This window comes from Hordeum vulgare, chromosome 3H, assembly GCF_904849725.1.
Source record: "Hordeum vulgare subsp. vulgare chromosome 3H, MorexV3_pseudomolecules_assembly, whole genome shotgun sequence".
Taxonomy (NCBI): domain Eukaryota; kingdom Viridiplantae; phylum Streptophyta; class Magnoliopsida; order Poales; family Poaceae; genus Hordeum; species Hordeum vulgare.
In genome coordinates, this window is record NC_058520.1 from 173,901,494 (window position 1) to 173,926,463 (window position 24,970).

At 44.9% G+C, this 24,970-nt stretch overlaps 1 pseudogene; it reads right to left on the reverse strand.

The window, feature by feature from the left end:
- Positions 1–3,713: 3,713 nt before the first annotated feature.
- Positions 3,714–6,040, reverse strand: LOC123439758 (annotated as a pseudogene).
- Between the last annotated feature and the right edge of the window lie 18,930 nt (positions 6,041–24,970).

The window sequence follows — 24,970 nt, forward strand, 5'->3', positions numbered from 1 at the left end:
AGATTTGCCTCATCTCATTAATTAAGAAGAGAAGAGTATGAATTGTCGGTTACATGGCCACACAGGCCAAAGAGAAGATACAAATTGATTATTCTCCTGGGATAATGTTCCCGAAATACTTAGCTCCTGCTTTTATCTATAATTGTGCCTCTGCTTTAATGGATGTAACAACTTGGGTAGGCAAAGATGGCGTGTTTTGGAATACCCTAGCATTCCTCTCATTCCAAATTGCCAAGAAGATTAACATCTTGAGAAATTTTAAAGCCTTTTTGTGTATGCCGTTGATGGGTCCGTCAACATCCCACCACTTCTCAACAGACGGAAAGTCTGCCCATGCATTGGTCTGTGATTGAATTCCCACCCAATCATTGATCGAGTTCCAAATCCTGACCGAGTAGTGGCATCTAAAAAAGAGGTGGGCATCATATTCCGGTTCTCTTTTGCAAAGCTGACAAAGGCCGCAATTGGGCCAGCCCCTACGGGCTAGTCTATCTGTCATCCACACTCTATCTTGAAGAATGAGCCATGAGAAGAATCTAATTTTAGGCGGCACCCAAACCTTCCATACCATCATTGGCATGTCTAATTTAACCAGCCCAGCGGATTGCATTCTGTAGGCTGTGGCGGCACAGTAGTGTCCATCTGCCGTAAATTTCCATCGAATGATATCCTCTATGCCCGACTCTTGTTGTACCTCCTGAACCTTGCTCTACATATCAACAAATTATTATATGTGAACGGTCGATGCAGCGTATCCAATCATTGTTTGTCAGTGCCTATGCCACACATGCCTTCTTGCGCTTGGAGATGGCGAAGATGCCCGGAGCCATGTCCTTTGGTTTTTGTCCTTGTAACCAAAGAGCGAACTAGAAACTCGCCTTCATGCCGTCACCTATGGTCACAGTCGCCGCAGAGTAGAACAGATCCATGTCGCCATCGTCGCAAGGGATGTCAAAACCAACCCAAGCTCTTTGGGGGTCCACCCACTGGAACCAAAGCTATCGGAGTTTGAGAGCTTTGGAGGACTTATCGAGGTCGAGGATTCCCAAACCACCCAGGTTCAATGGTCTACAAACCAGCTTCCAGTTGACCTTGCACTGATCTCGAGACACAATATTGGTGCGTGCACACAAAAAGGCCCGTTAAATCTTAGTTATATCCATAAAGATCCCAACTGGATTGTCGAGCGCGGTGATGAAGTAGATGGTCTCGTAGGATAGCACGGATTTAACCAGAGTGAATCTCCCAGCAATGTTAATATTTCTGGCTTGCCAATGAGGAACTTTCTGAACCACCTTGTCCATCAAGAATTGACAGTTTTTAGAGTGATGCTCACGACACTTAAATCAGGGCGGATGGAGTATACAATTGGCTTGGTCACCATTCTGGTGATACTTGGCAAAGTGAAACCATTTTCCAAAAAACTACCGAAAGTTCAATTGTTACATCATGGCACACATTTAACTAGACGCTAAAAGGTCACGTGATGATGTGCAAGGCTTTTCTTAATCTGGTCAACACAGGCCTGTTAGAAGGGGGAGCTCTGCATAGCGTAGACGCCCCCGAAGTAGGAAATCTTTTTGCAGCACTTCGTAAAATTAGATTTTTTTTTCATAAGGACCCTCACCATGTTAGTAAGTAGTTGGGTCTCGGATTGCGCTTAGAGCATCTCCAACAGCCGCGCTATATCGGCGTCGCACTGAAAAGTAGTCATTTTAGCGCGCGCTACCGTTCCGGCCGCTCCAGCGAAGGCGCAAAAACGGCGCCCGCGGCATATGTAATTCAGCGCGTGGGAGGAAACGTCATCGCACGCTGCTTATTTAATGTGCCCTCTCCCGCGCGCTGAACTCTCGAGCGCTCGCGCGAAACTCCACCTACCCATCCAGCCGCGCCGCCGTCGCCACCCCCGTTTTTTCGACGACCGTTCCGGCGCTTCCCCGGACTCTTCCCGCGCGGCCGCGGCTTCCTCCCTCTCTCTCTCGTCAGCACCGCCCGTCGCGCACGGCAGTCCTCCGACGAGCAGCGTCGGGCGCCCACTGCCGCTTGGTGCCCGCAAGGTGTTCGACAAAAGGCCCGCAAGGTATGTATTGCTTCCAACTTCACATTTTTACATGAATTTTGGTGCATGTTGTTTATAGCGTAGTTTTGAACATTTTACATGAGTTCGGCATATGATTCTTGCGAAGAAGAATTTGATATGAAAGAGGAGGAGGATCTTGCAATGATCCTAGCTATGCACATCAATAAAAACCGAAGCACGGTGGTTCGGTTATGGGTCGGCAGAAAATTTGGAGGGATAGGATTGATGCCCACAACAGATTGATGAGGCACTATTTTGTGGAGAATCCCAATGCTGAAGACGTCGATAGGCTATTGGCGATGAACAAAACTCGTGGGTTCCCAGGTATGCTTGGCTCAATAGATTGCATGCATTGGAGTTGGAAGAATTGCCCAAAGGCATGACATGGCCAATTCCACGGACAAAAAAAGGGTTGCACTATAATCCTTGAAGCGGTGGCCGATCAAGAGACTTGGATTTGGCATGCTTTTTTCGGAATGCCTGAATCTTTGAATGACATCAACGTTGTCAACCGTTCACCACTGATGAATAAGATTGCAAATGGTAAACTGCCACCGATGCAGTTTGTAGCTAATGGTCGTACATACAACTATGGCTACTATCTTGCGGATGACATCTACCCAAAGTGACAGACATTTGTGAAGCCGTTGAAAAAACCGAAAGGTAAGAAAAATCTTGATTTCTACAATGCTCAGGCGGCGGCTAGAAAAGATGTGGAGAGAGCTTTTGGGATTTTGCAAGCCCAATTTGCTATTGTGAGAGGACCGACTAGATTTTGGGATCAAAAAATGATTTGGTACATTATGCACGCTTGTGTGATCATGCACAACATGATCATCGAGAATGAGCGTGGCCAAGATGTAGACTACTTTAAATATGAGCTCTTGGGACATCCCGTGTGAGTGCGGCGGAGGGCTGAAAGGGTGACCCGTTTTGTTGCCTCCTATCATGCCATTCGACGTCCAGCAACGCATAATGAACTTAGGAATGATATCATTGAGGAGTGGTGGGCTTGGAATGGCCGCCAAAGAGCATCATGATTTGTGCGTTGTACTATTTATTGAACTATTTGTTGTATTGTTGAACTATTTGTATTGTTGAACTATTTGTTGTGTTGTTGTATTGTTGAACTATTTGTTGTATTGTTGTATTATTGAACTATTTGTTTTATTGTTATCTTGTTGAAGTATTTGTTGTATTGTTGCATTGTTGAACTATTTGTTGTATTGTTGTCTTGTTGAACTATTTGTTGTATTATTGTATTGTTGTATTGTTAAACTATTTGTTGTATGTCATGTCTTTGTTTTATGAGAATGTGTGAAATTTATTTTGTGTCCAAATTACAAGAAATGTGAGCACCGACTGCTTGCGTGCGCTGCATTTTAACGCGCTGCTGAAGCCAACGTCCGCGCTGCATTTCAGCGCGCCTGCTTGAACCAGCGCTACACGCCGCGTCAAACTTGACTATGTGCGCGCTGTAAACAATTTTTTAGGCGTGAGACGAAGCATGGCTGTTGGAGATGTTCTTACAGTCAAAGCAGCAACTCGATCTCAGCAGAATTCAAGCAGGTAGCAGATTGAATAAAATTGATAAAGACGACTGCCAAAACGAGCAAGTTAAACATGGCTCGGAGAAGAAAGAAAACATAAGTTATAGACCAAATACTAGTATGACTGACAACGCCATTGCAAGGCTGCCGAAGTGAATTGTACGCGTATGGTTTCAAGGACCTCGATCATGGGACACCGCCGTTTTCCTTCTTGGTTTTCTTCATTTGCTTCTTGTCCTCGGAATTGTACTTATCGGCATCACGCATCATCCGCTCGATCTCCCGTGTGCTCAGCCGCCCCTTGTCACTGGCGATAGTGATTTTGTTCTTGTTTCCCGTCGCCATGTCCTCCGCCGACACCGTCAGGATGCCGTTCGCTTCGATGTCGAAAGTCACGTTGATGATGGGCACGCGCCTCTTGGCACGGGGGATGCCAGATAGCCTGAACTTGCCCAGGAGGTTGTTGTGCTTGGTCAAGGCCCCTTCGCCCTCGTATACCTGGATGAGCACGGTCGTCTGGTTGTCGGCGTCGGTCGTGAAAACACGCTCCTTCTTGACCGGGATTGTGGTGTTCCTGTGGATCAGCTCGCTCATCACACCACCGACCGTCTCTATCCCAAGCGACAGCGGTGTGACGTCGAGAAGGAGCATATCCCGCAGCGGTTTCTCGTCGGCCTCGCCGCTGAGGTAGGCAGCGTGGACGGCTGCGCGTACGGCGCAGCCTCGTCGGGGTTGATGCTCCTGCATAACTTCTTTCCGTTGAAAAGGCGTTGGAGAAGCTGCTGCACCATGGGGATTCGGGTGGAGCCTCCCACAAGAACGACGTCATGGACTTGGGACTTGTCTATCTTGGCGTCGAGGAGGCACTTCTCCACGGGCTCCATGCACTTGCGGAACAGCTCCTTGTTAAGCTCCTCAAAACGTGCACGGCTGATGGTTGTATAGAAGTCGATGTCGTCGTGGAGCGAATCGATCTCAATGGTGGTCTGCGCCGTGGAGGACAACATCCTCTTGGCCCTCTCGCAGGCCGTCCTCAGTCGCCGGAGCGCCCTCGGGTTGCTTCTGATGTCTCTCTTCTTGTATCTCAACAGAAACTCCCGAACCAAGTGTTTCACCATCTGGCTGTTGAAATCCTCGCCGCCGAGGTGGGTGTCCCCGGCCGTGGCCTTGACCTCGAAGATACCCATATCGATGTCAACTCCCGGATCAATGTTGATAATGGAGACATCCAAGGTGCCGCCGCCGAGGTCAAATATGAGCACCGTCCTCGCTTCATCAATGTTGGGGATCCTGTCCAGACCGTAGGCGATAGCAGCGGCGGTGGGCTCATTGATGATTCGAATGACACCGAGTCCGGCGATGGCACCAGCATCCATGGTGGCTTGGCGCTGGGAGTCGTTGAAGTAGACCGGGACGGTGATGACGGCATTCTTCACCTCCGTGCCAAGGTACGCCTTGGCAATCTCCGCCATCTTTGCAAGCACCATGGCTGAGATCTCCTCGGCCTCAAACTGCTTCTCCTCGCCCCTGTACTGAACCACTATCATCGGCCGGTCGCTGGAACCTGACACGACTTTAAAAGGCCACATATTGATATCCCCTTGCACCGACGCGTCGCTAAAATGCCGGCCAATAAGTCGCTTCACATCTGCAAGAAAACATCAGTGCGGATAAGCCTTTGAAACGTGTGCTAGTTTCTTGATCATGTGGTGTGCACAGTTAACTCTGCAAATGTGGTAAAGAAAGGCTAACTCTGTAAATAATACACTTGGTACAGATTGCCTACACACACCCGTGCATCTTCCATTCAAGCACCAGCTCAACTTCTCTAACTTGCGAAACCGCCTTAGCATGCTGGAATTCAATGATACGAGAAGTTGAAATGGTTCGCTTGGTAGTACTACTGCTAGCTAGTAACAAAGTTGGGAAAATGATCCGTCCGATCGAGAGGACTACGCTAGAGAAATCCGTGCGAGAAGATACAAAATAATCGATCGCATACTCGTAAGAGATGGAATCCTCGTCACCAAAAAGGAAGGCGAGAAATGTCAGAGATCAATCTGACAGCCGACTATCTAAGCATTTTGCAGACAAAGAAAAGAAACTTCGAGCATGAAAATCGGTGCAATTCCGGCATCGAGGAGTAGCACTGAGCCACTAGGGACGTCCGTGACAGATTCTCACCGAAGACGGTGTTGGCGGGATTCATTGCGGCTTGGTTCAGGGCGGCGTCGCCAATGAGCCGCCAGCCGTCGGTGAAGGCGACGCAGGATGGCGTGGTGAGGTTACCCTGCTCGTTGGCGATGACCTCGACACGGTTGTGCATCGGTCGCCACACGGCCACGCAGGAGTAGGTCGTCCCGAGGTCGATGCCGATCGTCGGCCCGCCTTGGCACTTCGTGGCCTCCATCTCCACGGGGCGGGGCAGAGGGAGAGAGCCGCGGAGGAACGAGCGCCCGATCTGAATGGAAGCAAATACCCGAGATGGTGCAGGGATTAGTTATAAAGGTAGAGGAAGACGAGCGGGCGCGGGGCGGTGTGAAAGCCAACAGGCTACGATAGGTATCCCCGAGGTGGAGGGTTAGCAAGCCTGGTGCTACTGTACTCGAGTGAAGTCTTGTGGTTGTAGACGTAGTCGAAAATAAACCTCCACGTCCAAATCCCTGAACTTCATACTATAAACTATCGAATCCCAGTTTTTTTTAGCTTAACCTCGTTTTAGATCAAGATCTGCTGACGTGGCCCCGTTGTAGGCTGGGATTGTGAATTAATAATGCCGCATGTGGTTTCTTTTTAAGAGGGGACCGAGGTGGGGAATTTTTCTAGGGTTCGACGGCGAGAGAGAGCGACGGCGGGGGTGATGTCATCGTTCTCGATTGGATCCTGCAGCGGCGAGGGGATTCGACGGAGATGCACTGCAGCTAGGTCGTCAGTGTCGTATCGTGAGCAGCCGATGGACTACGAGCCGGCTGTTTTCTGCAGTCGTTGCGGGAGGAAAGCGCCGTATCCTTTTTTAAACTATGAATCTAATATTTTGGAAAAAAATAAGTGGATTTCATGGAGTGTGCTAAAACGACCACATTTTTAAACGGTTGCTTTCACCAGTTTTGTAGGGGGTGTGTTTTAGTTTGTTGTACAGGTTGCATTTTTTAGATACATTACATTTTTCACCATACTAATCCAGAGATGATTTGTATTTGGACTGAAGGGGGGTAGGTGTTGTGTTTGCACGCACAAGCTTGCTGTCTGCCGTGATGCACAGGGTCCACCATGTCATGTATGGATACCGATCACAAGCTTGTATCGCTCCGAAATGGTAAGGTGTGAAAGGTTAACAAAACATTTTCATTTTTTCGCCTTAGGTACAGCAAGCCATGACCTGATCTTGACTTTATTCCTTGCCCTTACATTATACAGTTTGTTCCATGCGCTATCCGGCGTATCTTTGAAGAATACTTCCATCGCGTTGAACCAGATGCGATGCAAGGGGACATCGGTAGTTGGACTGGTTACTTTCTGACTTTTGAGAGGCTGCAGTATGAGGTTACCTTTGAGAGTGATGGTTTGGCTACAAAGATCGTGGGTGAGGGGTGGCAGCAGCTCCTAGATGATTATGCTGTTTGTCCAGGAGACATGATGTATATCTACATGAGTGACGGAGGCTACAGGCTCTCGGTTGACATAAAGAGGGATGACGTCCAACAGATACCGCTCAGATATGTTGGTATGAAGTTTCCTTTTTTACTATCATGCTATTACACGGTGATCTTTTAACAGACTGTCTGATGCGGACATTTTACTACCTTTTTTATAGTAATACATGCTTGAAACTAGCTTGGAGAACGAAAGTTACGGCAAAAATTAAGGCTCCTGATATACATGCTTAAATGGAACTCCATTTCCAACTATAACCAAAATGTTTGTACATTGCATTTTATCTTCAACGTCGGGTGTTTAGTACTATTTTCCTATCGGTGGTTACAATTTTTGCGATCATTATCTCTAGTCAGAGGTCTTCACTTCTAAATGTTAAATAATCAAATCAAAGATGTTCCGCTAGAAGATTATGCTTCAGCCTCCGATGTATATTTATTGTGCTTTAACTTCGTTGTCTAAAAACCTGTTCTTTTTTAATACTTGTGCTATGAAGCCATGCGTGGTCTCAGCCGTAGGAAGAAAAAGGTCATCAATAAGTGCATCATCACAAGGGGGATACAACTGGAATATTCTGAGATGGCAAAAATGGTCAGGAATGCGTTTGGACCAACAAAGTCTCCATGCTGCATCTTGGTGCACAGGATAAGAAAATGTGACGTTTCATCTGGCTACATGGTTAGTGGTCTAAATACGTTCACCTAATGGACATTGTAGTTGGTATTACTCAAAATAATGGCTGAGGATAATTTACGTATTAATAACCTTCTACCTTTCTGATTTTTGATATCTATTGTTTGCAGAGAATTCCAAAGAGAGTTGTTGAACGTATTGAGAAGAAAACAGGGACTCTTGAGGAAGAAGGACAACTTTTGCTTTTCCATGATGTTGATACATATGTTGATGCTAGTTACAAGAAGCTTTCAGATGAGAGGCTTGTTCTACAGGGAGGTTTCAGGTCTTATACACGTTTTCTTGGTTTGAGGGTTGACGATTTGGTATCAATCTTCTTCCAGAAGGTCGAAGAGCCGACAGCGATAAAAGTGTGGTTCACCGTCCTATCTTAGATGTCTTGCTGTGGACTTAATGTAATGTTGGTATTAGTTTGAGAGCGATGAAACTATACCTATGGACAAGTTTTGCGTATGGCAGATGTGTTAGCTGCAATTCCTAATGGATATCTAGACATAAACTTTTAATATCTTGTTGGGGATGCATAATTGAAATAGACGTCATGTGTCACTTTTTGTGTATGGCAGTCGTTTTGATACTTCATAATTTGTATTTCCCACATTTCTGCATACTAAGCCAACGAGCTCTGTCCAGTTACATAATTAATGTGTTACGTTAATTTTCTGTTCTAAATACGTGATGTCCAGTTACATAATTGGTGATGTTTCCAGTGTCATTTTTTTTGCCTACGCCCGCTATCAGGATATAGTAGTATACATGCCGGTGGATGCATGCCCATCCCCATCCCCAGCCACGCGAGCGCCCATCCCCAGCCACACGAGCCACCATCCCCAATCTCACGCCATAGCCACTCAATCCAGCCCTCCTCCCGTCCTCCTCACGAGCCCAAACGCCATCTACAGTCTGTGCTTCCTCGCATCTCGTCCTATTCCGGATGGCATCTTCATCCCCGTCAACAGGAGCGCACTCCTCGCGCGATGTTGGGCATGCTGGCTATTCATCCAACCCCTCTCCAGTTCCTTATCGTGAGCAGCCTCTAGTGTACGAGGCAACTGGCGATTGCTGGTGTGCTTGCAAACACAAAGGTGCGAGATGGATCTCCTGGAGCAACAATAATCCTGGTCGTAGGTATCTTAAGTGCCAAAGATCTCGGGTAAGTCCTTTGCAACAATACTCTCCTTTGTTCTAGATGTATCTTCTCCCCTCAAGCATTTGTCAACTGTTCTTGGCTAGGTTGGAGGTTGCGACTGGTTTAAATGGTTTGATGAGCCAACCACGCCGTTTCTTCGTCAACTTCTGGTGGATCTGCGCAACACAGTGAACAAGCTTAGGAGGGAGAACACTCGGCTCAGGGGAGTGAATGCAGATCTGGAACAGGGGATTGAAGAACGAAACAACCAAATCCATGCATTGCGGAATGTGCTGCGCAATATGGCGGAAGGGGGTGTCCAAAACAAGAAGGGGCACACTGGACAACGTACGCGGATGCTTCTTATTATAGTTCCTTTAGCGATATTTCTGATTATATCTATCAAGCTTGCAGGATAGCATTTTGATGTTAGGACTGCACTGCTTGTGTTGTTGTACTGTCAGTATCATTTTCTTCACTAGTACGATGGCTGTTGCTGTACCATGAAGTCAAGCTGAATATTCTGCTGGCCAGTGTGTTGGCCAATGTGTTGTATTGTATTTTAGTTTTGCACATCACATACCAGCCGCTAACTTTAGACATAATGATTGCGAAGCTGTATGATGCACTGATACTAATAAGTCACTACATGGCCACATAATGAACCTAATTGTTCGCTACACCTTAGAGTTCGGGGTTTCATAACAGCCCTTCTATACATTTGCTACCAACAAAAGCCATTTCCTAGCAAAAAGATGCACAAGATGTGCAACAAAGAAGTCTTGTTCGAAAGGGGGGCAGATAGGCTGGACCCCTTGTACTAATGGTTAATCACTGGAAGAAACGAAAAGATATGCCTCAGCAGCTATTCCTGTTGTGGCCTTCAAGGCCGCACTTCGAACATTTGGGCACTTTCCTCTGTTTCTTTGCTGCGCCTCCATATGAGGGGCATCCTGAAGCTTTGTGACCCCTTCCTCTGCAAATAGAGCAAAACTTTATTCTGGGCTTGCTTACATTTTCATAACTTGGCTTTGCTCTCGCATTTGTTGGCCTCCCTCGACCCCTCTTGCGTGATACAACGTTCATTGAGCCTGACAAACCGTCTGTTACTGGTGTTGCTGGCATATCTTGCACTTGAGCTCCAGCCGCAGAATGATCGTTTAACCCTCGACCATCACTCTCCTGGTTGGTATCATTTAGTGTACTTATTGCATCCAGCAAAACCTTCATTGCAGCGCCATAAGCTTCGGTGTTCTTATCGCCCATCCGCACAACCTCGAGCGCCTTACTATAAAGTGAAGAATGGCGATATGTAGCATCCTTCAAAGCAGAATTGGAATCTTGATATATCATCAAATGCTTGGGCATAGCCTCACATGCATTCTTCGTCCATCTCTTCATGATGTGTACCTCCGGGATCTCCCTAACTCCGAGTGAAAGTAGAACCTGATGAACTAGGAAAGATCAGTTTGGTCAGATAAAAATTCTGGTCATACCTTGGCTTGTGTAATGTATTTATGCTATTTCCGTGTATGTTCATATAGTCTACACACCACGAATTCTGGTCATACCACCACGAATTGGCTCTACATCGGAGTGAAAAAGAAAAAACCAATTGACTCTTGTGACTTACCCGGATAGCATGGCAGCACAACATGCCCATCTGTGAGTAAAGCCCACACTCGCATAAATATCCTCGAGACCCCTCGTCGAACAAAACATGATATTGTGTCCTGGACCATGCTTGCCGCCTCTCTGCATATATGTGGTTAACGACATACACCATGCCTTGCTCTGAAAGCCACGACTCTTGCAACACAAATGACCCTGATAAGTAAATCGCGTGCTGAAACAGCTCGTACATAGATGCAGTGTACACCTTGCTGGCATGTAGTTCTAGTGGCACTCCAAGGTTAAGAACACGACCACCCTGATACAAATGCAATATCGTGAATTTCATTAAACGTCTTTTACAACGACAGTGTTAGAAATTGGCATAAATATGGAACAAAATGATGGTCTGTCGCCGGCTTACCACACGAGTCTTCTTTTCTTGAAAATCTTCCTCTGATTGACGGTCGAACATTAGTTTCTGATACTGCCTCACAAAATTGTTCATGGACGATGCCGGCTGCACATACTTTTTGAGCATGTGGTTTGCGCTCTCGGAACGTTGCGTGCTCGTCATCCTTGCACAGAACACTCCTGAAAAATATGGCTTTGCTCATTTTGCTCTAACTTCGTATATCTGAGTGAGCCATGGGTGATCTTCTAGTTGATATTTCTCAATCAATAATTCCCATGCAGATTCAAACTCATCTACTATAAGCATGTACTCCAGAAGTTTGTGGAACTCATCTTTGAAATCATTGCTTTTTGCATAAACAGGGCCGATGTTTTCCCTGGCTTTCTGCAATACATGCCATTTGCACCATCTGTGTATTGTATCGGGCCACTGGGAAGCTATGGCAAGCTCCATTGCACGCGCTTGGTCTGAAAAAAAGTTTATATACATTAACGGTTAGGTGGACAAAACTACCAAACCCCTCGTTGGTGCTCACGTGTAATATGCTTTACAAATACCTGTGAGAATTGTTTTTGGAGCATGTCCTCCCATCAAGGACACAAATTCCCTGAACACCCACTCAAAGGTCTCAGTTGTTTCATCGCGAAGCAATACCCCACCAAGTATGATGCTCTGGAAGTGATTGTTGACACCAACAAACAATCCGAACGGCATATCATACTGGTTAGTACGGTATGTCGTGTCAAATGTTATCGCATCTCCAAAAAACTTGTACTGGTGGCGGCTCTTACCGTCTGTCCACATCAATGCCCTGATCTTGCTCTCTTCATCAACAAGCACACTGTCAACGAAGTTTGGATCCTTCTCTTTCAATTCAGAGAATAGTTGAATTGTCTTCCTAATGTCGTCATCGCCCTGTTGTTGATTCATCCTCTTGCACAGGTAACGTAGAGACCTCTTGTTAAATGGCAAGTTCTGCATATGTCCAAAAAAGCTTGCAATCACACCAAATGTCTTGCTTAACGATATGTTGTTGTTCCTAAGATGCATGACGATATATTTGGCATGGGCATCAATGTGCCTGTGAGATGCCCAGTGCAGCTTCTCTCCACAAGTTTGTGCCATGCCGTGGTTGTGCTCAAACTTCACATCATGGATGAACCAACCGTGGTCCGGTGTGCGATGCAACCTTATAAATGCAGGACATTGGCAGCATACTGATTGGGTATTCTCCCTGCGTGGTTTCCCCTGTTTGACATGTGGTGAAAAGAGCTAGTGAGACGTATTATAAGACTTTCCATATGCGAAACAAACCCACACCCCGAACCAAGTATTTTTCCAAGAATCGCACATGTGCAAGAACTGGATGAGGTAACTCACCGCGCATCCACAAACTATGTCCTGGACAGTCTTGGTTTTTTCAACATTTCTTCTGCATTGTCCATACTTGATGCCAAAGCCAATCTCCCAAGAGTATAGGTTGTAAAAGTCGTAAGCTTCGGCCAATGAATCAAATTCCTGTCCGGATTCTGGTTTTACGACAAACTCTGACTTCTTATCTGCGTATTTCTTCATGGAATTTTCCAAAGCACTTACCCTGCCAGACAATGTGTCACGGCGATCAGGTATCTTGCCAAGTCGGACCCTACATATCATGGATGTGTTAGTCACGAGCGACGTGAATTAAACATTGTTAGAAATAAGACATTAATTCCTTTAAGTACTGAGTGCAGGAATACGTTCAACTCACCTAGATAACAGAAATACTGTGTATATACATTTAACCTAAACAAACCTGCCATTTCACCTATTCAACAAATCGATGAGCATAATTTAGACTTTTGTAAAATCAACATGATGGTAGAGCCAAACAATCAGACACAATCATAATATTATAGCAGGACACATCAGCGTGCCAGCCTAAAACTTCACTGTGTTGAGCATAAGCAATTAAATATAATACTCAGTGTGTCAAATACAAAACTTTCTGTAGCGATCATTGTCACTGACTGTTTATACTATTCAAATATAACACTCAGTGTATCAAAACTTGTCCAGAATCAAAGTCTCTGCTGCCCCATATGGTTGTTGTTTCGACAGAAATAAATGTGTGATCGATCTGATCCCAAATTATGTAAAAAAAACCGACTGCCTACATGTTCTGATTCATCGATTGCAAATCCTCGAACTGCATAACTGTCGCTGCACATCCTAATTACGGTAGTATTAAACTGCGTCACGATTATTGGTTACAACTAACGAACAAACTGCCTGTTATAAGAAAGCAAACACCACAAGAAAGGTGTGTGATTGCAGCAGCCGGACATCCAAGTGCGTGTGAATTGGGAGGGTGTATACATGTGTTGCAAAATGCAAAATAATACCTAAACTCTGTTACTCGCTATACTACCGGGTTAGACTCTTCTGTATAATGTGACTGTGATGTGTTCTGTTAGTGCGTATTAGGGTAAATGAGCATGAATCAGTGACTGCATCAACTCGTTACAAGTGCGAACATGGTTTCTTAACCTATGTTGGATGTGTCCAATCTACTGAAGAACTGTCACTGCAACAACTCGTCTTCTGAACCAACAGAGACAGGGGATAAATACGAAACTGACTGGGGCGGCAGAAAACAGCATGTGAGTACCTTTGAGGCCATGGAGATGTGTTGGGCTGCGCTTTAGTATCAAGCTCTTTGTCTTCCTCGACTGGGATCTGCTTATCCGAATCATTGGCTTGGGTTGAGGAAGGAGAAACGAACTGGAAAACATCATGCTCGAACTCCTCTTCCTCGTCTGCCTCCGCCTCCTTTTCCTCGTCCGCCTCCGCCTCCTCTTCCTCTTCCGCCTCCGCCTCCTCTTCCTCGTTCGCCTCCGCCTCCTCTTCTGCCTCTGCCTCTTCCTCCTCGTCTACCTCAATCTCACCCACCAAGAAATATGGGACTCTTTCTGATGGGACAGTTTGGGAACAAAATCTGCCAATAGCCCAAATCTCAATCAGCATGCCGTATGAATGGTAAGGAACACGGAGACCAATTTCTGGGTACCTGAATAGCAAATCGGTGAATGATCCGGCGCTTAGATCCATTGCTGTAGACCGGACGAATCTGGTGATCCAGGAGAGTCTTCCCCGGTGAGCTTTGTTCCTCCGGTTGATGCAGCTGCTCCTGCGTGAGTGGATTTGAATTTTGAATCGGGTCTGGCCTGGTGGATGTGGCCGCATGGTGGCGATGTAGTGCGCGGAGGGCGCGATGTAGGAGCGGTACGAGCTATGGCGAGGCGTGCGTAGGTAGTCCTGGCATACGACATGACTGTATTCGTTCCGTATGCGCTGGAAAAACTGGAATAAACTGCAACACGTGGGACCGAGTGTGGCAGACTCGCGCTGATCCAGTGGGCGAAGCGACGGCGTGGATTCGCGTTGCGCGCGCAACCAGATAGAGAAAGCCATAACCGTGCTTGAGTTGAATCTAAGGTATACTCTCTCTCTTTTCTGCTCTGTGATATGCTCCTCTGCACTCTTGTGCTCTAAAAACTTCTCTTTATTGAGCAGCATGGTTTCCTACAATGGCATGACGACCCAACATCTTCATTCCTGCGTGCATTGCTGGGAGACCTTTGAGATAGGGTATGGAGTCTTGAGTATGATGTTGCAGCATTGTGTGGAGATGGAGATCCAGGTGTTGCTGCAGTGCAGGAAAGAACTGCAGGTGCTGGTGCAGTGCAGGAGGCAGTGCAGGAGAGAACTGCAGGTGTTGGTGCTGCTGGTGCTTCAGTTAGGATAATGGTGTGTGGAATTGTGATATTTGTATCAGGTTTAGTTGTAGGGATGATCATATCCTAGCTCATTTGCTAGTAATGGATGTGAGGCAATGTACTGTATTTTGTGATGTTTGCAGGCAATGTTATGACTGCACTTTCGAATAAAATGTCAGGATATGTTTATCATGATGCGAGGCAATGTACAATATTGTGAATTTTGGGCAATTTTTAATAGTATATGCAGTATATAAAATTGAAGTGTCATTTTTTGATATTAGCTAAATTAATTTAACACACAAAATCTTCACAGCAAAAGAGCAACATGTTTTGCAGCACCAAAATTACTTCAGAAGTTGATAGATCTAGTTCTCACAGGACCTAGCATAGCACATTCACAAGTTCACATGACACATGACCCACATCCAAAATAGTCCATGATCTCACTAGTTCACAGGACACACATCCAAAATAGACCATGATCTCACAGGACACACATCTAAATAACATCAATAGTTCCCAGAAGCTGTGAAATATGCCATGAACCCACTGCTCCTTCCTCTTCCTACTCCAGTGCCAGCAGATGCACTCCCTCTTCCTCTTCCTTCTCATGTGCCAGCAGATGCACTCCATCTTCCTCTTCCTCCTCCAGTGCCAGCAGATGCACTCCCTCTTCCTCTTCCTCCTCCTATGCCAGCAGATGCACTTCCCCTTCCTCTTCCTCCTGCTGTGCCAACTGATGCACTTCCCCTTCCTCTTCCTGCTCCTGTGCCAGCTGATGTACTTCCTCCATGTGCTTTAGAAGATCTAGCTGTAGTTGTACTTCTTTTGGCAGCCTGAGTCTGTGCTTGCTGCAAATAATAGAGGAAAATATTTTAGTGAGTAGTTGCAAATAATAGAGGAAAATATTGTTAGTGAGTAGTTATAAATCACCTCTGTGTCCCTCTGTTTTCTCCCTCCCTTCCCAAGAAATGCTTTTGTTTTTTTGTTACTATCACCATTCTTTCCACAAGATCCTTTGTTGTGTCCCTTGCCCCTACATGATCCACAACTAATTTGAATTCCATGCTTGCTAAGTTTCTTTCCTTTTGGAGCTTGACCCTCTTCTCTCCTCCTATCATTGTTTTTCTTCCTTGCTCCTGGCATGGCAATATATCCAGGTGCCACTGGCCTAGGGTTCTGAGAAACTAGCCAATATTCTTCACCTTCCATAGGCTGGAGGAAGTGCTCATAGATTTTCTTGAAAGTCTCAATGCAGTAGCAGGGGTCAATGCAATCTTCTATTTTTCTGCCACTTTTGTATATAGCACAGGTTGCATGACAACATGGAAGGCCTGCCAACTAGAGATATCTACATGAACATGTTTTGTTGTCAAGGTTCACCGTGTATCTCCTTCCTCTGCGAGTCAAATGCTTGACCTCAAATCCATCCTTCCCATTCCAAAGCACCTCACAGAACTGAGTTCTCTTGATGTTTCCCTGTAGTTTCTTTAAAATGTTAGAGCAAACTATTACATGCCACTTATCACATTTTCTTCTCTGTTCCTGAATTCTGACATACATCTTCTTACTTATCATCCCTTGATGTGATATAATGGGGTAAAACCTTGATTCTATGATGGCATTATTAAAAGACTCGCATAGGTTGTTGTCTACTGACTCACAGTTTGATCCATATGTAAAATATGCCCTAGCACAATGCATTTGCTCTGTTCTCATAATACCTTTTGCACCATCAGGGGTTATCTGAGCAAGTATGGCCTTGTTGTAGTTGAAATCCTGTTTGTTTGAAGCCTTGGCAATTGCCCAAAATCTTTTTTGCAGTTCATGATCCCTGTGTTTCTTTCTCCAATTGGCATAAATGTGCCTTGCACACATCTTGTGTTGTGCCCTTGGCAAATAATCTCTCATGCTATTAATTAGGCCCTACAAAAGAGAATTCAATTGCAGCAATAACAATTTAAATAATTGCAACAGTAACATATTAAACAATTGCAGCTTTTAATTACCTTTTGTTGGTCAGAAATAAAAACCCAGCCAGCTCCTTGATCATTGATATTCAAATCCTTTATTAGCATGCCAATAAACCACTTCCATGTCTCTGTAGTTTCTTTTTCCACAATAGCCCAAGATACATGGTACATTTGGTTGTTTGCATCCCTAGCAATAGCAGCAAGTAATTCACCTTGACATGCTCCTTTGAAGAAACATCCATCTAGCCCTATTATTTTCCTACAACCAGCTTTAAAACCTTTTTTGAGAGCATCAAAACAAACATAGAATTGTTGGAAAACATTTATTTCCATTTCTTTTGGATCCAAGCAAACAACCACTGTACTTACTGGGTTACTTCTAAGCAACTCTAGCTGATAGTCAAAGATTTTAGTATACTCACTCTTCATACCACTCATCAACTTACTCATAACAATTTTTTTTCAGCCTTGCACTTTGAGGTGGACACATCAGCAAACATATCTTTCAGGATAGTGGCTTTGATGCTATCAATCTTCCACATTGGATTGGCAAGTATGAAATGTTCATATCTTTCTTCTATGACCTTTGCAGAAACTAGCCTATTTTCCTTGTTTTGTACACAGTGGTGCTCATCCTCATATGTAATAATCTAGAACCTTGAGCACCTGCTAGTTCTTGCTCCATACACCAGCAATGGGCACACTTGGGAACTCTGAGAAAGATTGCAAGCTTAAGAACTTCTTCTCTTCAAGGGGTTGTTTATAACTGCTGTGACAACACCATTGTCTTTAGGGACAAACACTTGCTGAAGTAAATCTTCATCTAGATGGCCATTCTGATGACCCACTTCCACATATTCAGCAGTCATAATATCCGTCATCTCTTCTTCTGTTCCACTGTCCATATGATCCTGCATTTCATTCTCAAAATCAGAGCCACTATCACTGCCATCCTCCCCTTCTTCATCTTGTTCCCCATTGTATTCCACATAAATATCAGCAACTCCACCATCAGTTATATGATCTGACATTCTCATGTAGCCAACATCATCGTACAGAAACATGAGCCCGTTAACCAACTCTCTACCACGCATAAGAAAATAAAATTTCATGATTTCCTTCACTTTCATATGATCTGCAACAAATACTTTCACCTCCTGCAAGGACAACTTGTCCCTTTCAATTTCAGAGTAGGCCACATCCCCCCCTACATAGTCCAGAGAAGGACCAATTTGAACAAACTGCCCCCCAATATGGAACCTGACGTTCAATATCTCAGCTGGGTCCATTGAATCAAGAAAAAAACCTACATTGCAACCATCGCAACAGATTACTATAGTAGACAACATAAATCAACAATGAAATCCACTGATTAAGGCCCCTAATTTCTGCAACTTTTCTTTTCAGAAACCCTAAACCTAACCAAGAAAAAACCGCATACGCCAACTCAGATTGGAGAGGGGAGGTGTATCAGGCGTACCTTACTCTTATCTGCCAGAGTAGTCGGCGGCGGCCGCCACGATCATCCGCTCATCGTCGTCGCCGCCGTGGAAGAGGAACAAAGGAGAGGAGGCGTCGCAGGAGGGGAGGGACGAACAGAGGAGCGAACAAAGGAGGAATTGCGCGAGTTGGTCCAGCTCGACCAGAGTTAAAGCCTGATTCATCCCTTCCGAGCCTTTCCCAAGCCACGTGTAAATCGCGGCGTTCGGATAAGCCCACAAGGATAAAAAATCCGGGATTTGACATTTCAGGTATGAAGTTCAGGGATTTGGACGTGGAGGTTCATTTTCGACTGCATCTACAACCACATGGTTGATTTCGGACTTCACTCACTCTACTCCAGGTCGAGGAGACGCGTACTGTACTAGGTCTGTAGCACACTTGGCAAGCTTTCCCTTCCCTCGAAGTTTCTACACGACCGTTTATGGCCCCGACGGAAAAATGACTCACAGAATTTGGAAAAAGTTTGAAATAAACCTTAAACTTAAAGAGGAAACCTAAATCGAACCACAAACTTTAATTTCCAGAAATCAGCATACTAAACTCTTTGATCCTGGTCTATTTTAAACCTTGCGGGAGTTGTCAAACAAGGATTGTGAACATGACATGTCAAATTCCGGGATTATTGGCTACAGACTCGTCTGGGCCGACCCAGCATGCACAACATAAAATAACAATTCCTTTTTCTTGAGGCGCAAAGTAAAAAACTCCTTCTATTTCTCAAACGCGCGATGTAAAAATTCCAAAACAAAAAACACTCCATAGGAGTCGACCTTGGGACCTGAAAAAACTTAACACGACGCATGTGAAAAACATAGCCACTAGAACAGACGCATGTGACAGACACAATTAGAGGTCCAACATCACACCCAAACGGCCGACTTTGAAAACATTTTTCTGGGGCAAATAAATATTGAAAACGTAAACAATTGTGGAAGTGTCCGAACATTTTATAAATTGTGAGCAGAGAAAATTCCGAATACGTTGAAAAACAACTTTTTTTTGTAAGAAACACGCAATCTTGAAAATGTGAACACTTTTTGAAACAATTTTTTAACCTGAGCAAAAATTTAAGGTGCGAACACTTTTTGAAAATTAAAAAATGAGAACAAATTCTAAAACATGAACAAATTTGTAAAAACAAAGTTTGTGGTGTCTAAAAAATGTCACAAGTTTAGAAAAATGTACATGGCATTTCACAAATATGTTTGCACAAAGTAAACTAGTATTCGTGTGATTCAATATATAAATGTTTCGTTCATTAAAAAATAGTAACATTTCAAGAATGTTCATGAATTTAAAAAAAATTCTTGTCAAATTTTCCAAAAGAAGTGTACAATGTAAAAAATATCTTTGTGTGATGTAAAAAAATGTGTTATACCTGTAAAAGAATATACGTGATGTGTGTTTGATAAAAAAGTGTATACTATTTTTAAAATGTGTAATGATGTAAAACAATGTCCATGTAGTTTTATAAAATATTTGTTGTCGTTCAGAAAATGTAAAACTCGTATTTGTAAAAATATTACCATGTATTCAGAAGAGTTTTAAAACATAAATTAAAAAACATGTAAATAATGTACCTGAAAATGGCAAAAGTGTACAAAAAATTTCATGTGTCCGCTAAAAAATTATGTTGGTACTCAGAATAATTAGACGTGTGTAACCAAGAATAATTAGACATGTGTATCCAACTGTCAATTCCTAGTGGACAAAGTGGCGCAAAAACTTCCACCTTTGCAAGGAAGAAACATCAACATTGCTCGTCGATCCACCTTGGTGGAATCCGTCCTTTCCTCCATGGCCATTTATTATCTCACTACTAGATATTCCGTTGGGGACAGCAGATGGCATAGCTAAGATTCAAAGAGCTTTCTTGTGGCCCGGAACAAATACGGTGTTAGGTGAGCAATCGAAGGTTAAGTGGGAGCTGGTTTGCAGACCCCTAAATCTGGGTGGATTGGGGATTCTCAACCTAGTCAAGTTCTCTAGAGCACGCAGTTGCGCTGGCTATGGTTCCAATGGACGGATCCTCAAAGAGCATGGTTTGGCTTTGGCATCGACATGGATCTCTTTTGTTCCGCGATGACGGTCAACGTGGGTAACGAACAAAAGGTGAGTTTTTGGTATGCCCCTTTGCTGCAGGGAGAAAAACCAAAAGACTTGGCCCCAGGGATCTTCGACCTCTCAAAATGCAAGAATGCAAGTGTCGCCAAGGCCGTCTTAAATAATGATTGGATTCGACACCGAATGCAGGGAGGTCTCTCGGTTACCCACCTTCAACAATTTGTCCACTTATGGGACAAACTTCATGAGATGCAGCTGATGGAGGGTAGCGATGATATCATTCGGTGGAAATTTACAGCTAACGGTCACTACTCTGCTACCACGGTGTACAGGATGCAATTCGCTGGCATGATCAAGTCTGACATGCTCGGGCTAGTCTAGAAAGTTTGGTCGCCGTAGGAGATTAAATTCTTCTCCTAGCTAATTATCTACGACAGAGTTTGGACGATACACAGACTAACTCATAGGGGATGGAATCGTCCACGCATTTAATGTTTAAATGTGGCTATACGGTGAGGATTTGGAATATGATCAACGCTTGGCTGGGCCTACAACTGCACCTGACAGATTGGGTGGATCTTCCATCCGTGGAAAAGTGGTGGGACGAGCAAGGACACTTCAATGGCACAAGCACTAAGGTCTTCCGCTCTCCGAAGATGTTAACATGTTGGGCAATCTGGATTGAGAGGAATGCGAGGATTTTCCAAATAAAACCTCCATGCCCACTAATGTTTTTTCATCCATCAAGAGGGAGGCGCAACTATGGGTGAAAGCAGGTGTTAAGCACCTAGGGAGTCTTATTCCGAGAGAGTAAACATACTTTTAGCTTTTGGCCTGTATGGCCATGTAATCGACAATTCATATTCTCTCTTGCTTAACTAATGAGACGGGGCAAATCTTTTGCCTTTGTTTCAAAAAAAAGAATCATCACATACGTACATGGCTAGGGTAATTGATTGTCACCGGTTTGACAAAAAATGATAAAACTATCACTTCATTGAGTAACAAATCAAACTTATCCAAAAGTGAGCCACGATTGAGAGCAAAACTGGCTTGTCGTGGCCATGTTCCATTTATGAACCGGAGGGAGGGGATGTAAAACTTAGAATTGTCAGAAACTGCACGACACCCAATACGGGGTGTGGCTATCCCATATATATATATAAGGGGTATACATAGTATAAGGGTGCATACGGAAACTATACAAATACATAGCCTAACACCCTCCCTCAATCTTAGCTATGTCCCAAAGTACAAAGCAAGTTAAGATTGCCCCTGCACCCCTCAAACTGAGGTTGTGAAACCGGCTTTTTGAAGATGTGAGTAAGTTGATCCTTTGAAGAGATGAACTTGATATGAAGAAGCTTCCGTCCAACATGTTCCCTTACAAAGTGATAGTCAACTTCGATGTGCTTGGTACGAGTATGAAAAACTAGATTAGATGAAAGATATGTCGCACCTATATTATCACTCCAAACAACGGGTGGCTGCTGTTGAGAGATGCCTAACTCTCTCAACAAAGACTTTACCCAAATGAGCTCAGCCGTGGCATTGGTAACCGCCTTATACTCTGCTTCAATGCTACTCCAAGATACTGTGGCCTGCTTGCGTGCACTCTAAGCGATCAAGTTATCCCCATAAAAGACAGCATAGCCCCCCGTTGATCATCGGTCATCCGGGTTCCCAGCTCAATCAGCATCAGAGAAGGCTGAAGGGCAGACGAAGAGGTAGGCCGAAGATGCAACCCATAGGAGACAGTATGAAAGAGATAACGCAAGATACACTCCACAGTTGACTAGTGTGAAGTCTGGGGACCATGAAGATACTGGCACACGCAGTTAACCACATAGGAGATGTGAGGCCGTGTAATGGTCAAGTACTGCAAAGGTCCAACAACACTACGATACTTAGTAGCATCATCTGAAGGGAGCAAGTCACCATCCAAGGCTGATAATCGATCTGTCGCAAACATAGGAGTGGTAGCATGCTTGCAACGCAACATACCTGCAGGGTGTAGCAGATCCAAAGAGTACTTTTGCTGAGTGAGAGTCGGGCCAGCAGAAGACCATGAAACCTCCAAGCCAAGAATGTAATGGAGAGCCCCCAGATCATTGATAGCAAAGTGACCACCGAGAGGAGACAACAAATGATCCGCAATAGACACGGACGAGCTGATAATAATAATTAATGTCATCAACATAAACCAGCAGGCACATAGTCACCTTCGAACGATGAAACAGGAACAGAGACGTGTCAGCAGTGGATGGAGTAAACCCAAGCTATCGAAGAACCAAACCCAATCGGGCATGCCATGCACGAGGAGCATGCTTGAGTCCATAAAGCACCTTAACAAGACAACACAAATGATGTGGACGAGATGGATCAACAAAACCTCGAGGTTGCCGCATGTAAACTTCTTCCTCCAAGACCCCATGAAGAAAAGCATTCTAAACATCAAGCTGGCGCAGAGACCACCCCTTGGCAACAACCAAGGACAGAAGCAAACGAATAGTGGTAGGTTTAACACTGGGCTGAAAGTATCCTCATAATCAAGAACATATCGTTGTTTAAACCCTTTGACCACCAACCGCACCTTGTAGCACTCAATGGAACCATCAGCGTGCTTTTTTTACCTTGAAGATCCACTTGGAATCAATGATGTTGACACCCAACACAGGAGAAACCAAGCGCCAAGTATCATTCCTTTGTAGTTCATGAAACTCTTGCTCCATGGCATTGCGCCAATGAGGAATCCGAAGGGCCTTCTGAAAGTGGTGAGGCTCACTAGTGAGGTCAACATCAGTCTGTGGCATGCACGACGCAATCCATGCAACGGTCCGTCAGTGCGCTCCTTTAGCCGAACAATACCACTCTGGCTATCCATACATGGACGTAGAGGAATGGTAGGCGGCAAAGGTGGCAGTGAAGACAGAGGTGGTAACGAAGACTGTTGCCCATGTGACATGCCTAGCAAGAAGGCGCGAGGTCGCTTGCTCAGAAGACGAGAAGGCCGGCTTGGTCGTCAGGGGTGTGGCCCTTGCGGCAGAGTTAGACGCAGCCGATGAGGCTGGCTCAAGCAGTGGTGAGTCCGAGGCTGGCGCAAGAAACACAAGAGCAGCCTGCACGCGACCAGCCCTAGGTGCAACCGGCTCGACCAGTGCGCAAACCTCCCGAGGAGCAGCCAGCTCGACCAGCGCGCAACCTGCCCGAGGAACAGCCGTCTCGACCGGCTCAACCAACGTAGCCAGTGCAGCAGGCATCAGAGAAGACGCAGTCGGTTCCTCGTCCAGAAGGTCGAGGCGTGCTCCGCGTCCAGTACCTGCACCATGGTTAGATAGCAACAAGGGAGTATATGCAACATCAATAAATTGACCAGGCGATGGTAGAGCGGAGTGTGTAGGCGTAGCGGTGGTGGTGGAGTTGACTGGCGGTGCGGCAAAAGGAAAAACATTCTCATCAAACACCACATCACGAGAGATGTAGACGCGATTTGAGGGAACATGAAGACACTTGTACCCTTTGTGAAGAGAGCTATAGCCAAGAAACACACACTATTTGGAACGAAGGTCCAACTTGCGTTGGTTATATGGACAAAGATGTGGCCAACAAGCACACCCAAAAACTTTGAGGAACATATAATCAGGGATTTCGTTCAACAAGAGTTCAAGTGGTGTTTTCATGTGCCAAAATCATGTAGGGAGTCTATTAATAAGAAAGCATGCGGTGGAAAAAGCATCACTCCAAAACCCAAAAGGAACAGAGGCATGGGCAAGCAAAGCAAGACCAATCTCAACTATGTGACGATGCTTACGCTTAGCTACACCGCTTCGTTGATGTGTATGTGGGAAAGACACAAGATGTGTAATTCCAAGCTTATTAAAGAACGCATTGAGATTGTGATACTCACCACCCCAATTGGATTGCACATGAATTATTTTGTGGCTAAGCAGACGCTGAACATGCGCTTGCAACTGTAAGAAAATGTTAAACACATCGGACTTGCACTTAAGAAGATAACGCCAAGTGAACCGGCTATAAGCATCAATAAAACTAACATAATAGTTGTTACCACTAACACGGGTTTGAGCATGACCCCATTCATCCGAAAAAATAAGTTCAAGCGGTTTAGTGACTACACGACTCAACTCAGAAAAAGGAAGCTGGTGACTCTTGCCTTGCTGACACGCATCACAAACTGCATCAACATGTTTATTGGACACAACTGGGAGCTCATGACGATGAAGAACATGGAGAACAATGGGAGTGGCAGGATGACCAAGGCACGCATGACAATGTGATGGGGACACACGAGCGCTGCTGAAACCACTAGGAGCTGGTGGAACATCAAGTGCATAGAGACCATTATTGCGCAGCCGACCTCTAAGGAGTACATCCCTCGTGTCCCAATCCTTATAAAAAATTGAAACTGATGAAACTCAGGAAGAACATTATTATCACGAGTAAGTTTAGGAACAGACAACAAACTACGTGTAAGAGAGGGAACTCTAAGGACATTGAGAAAACATAATTGTTTGGA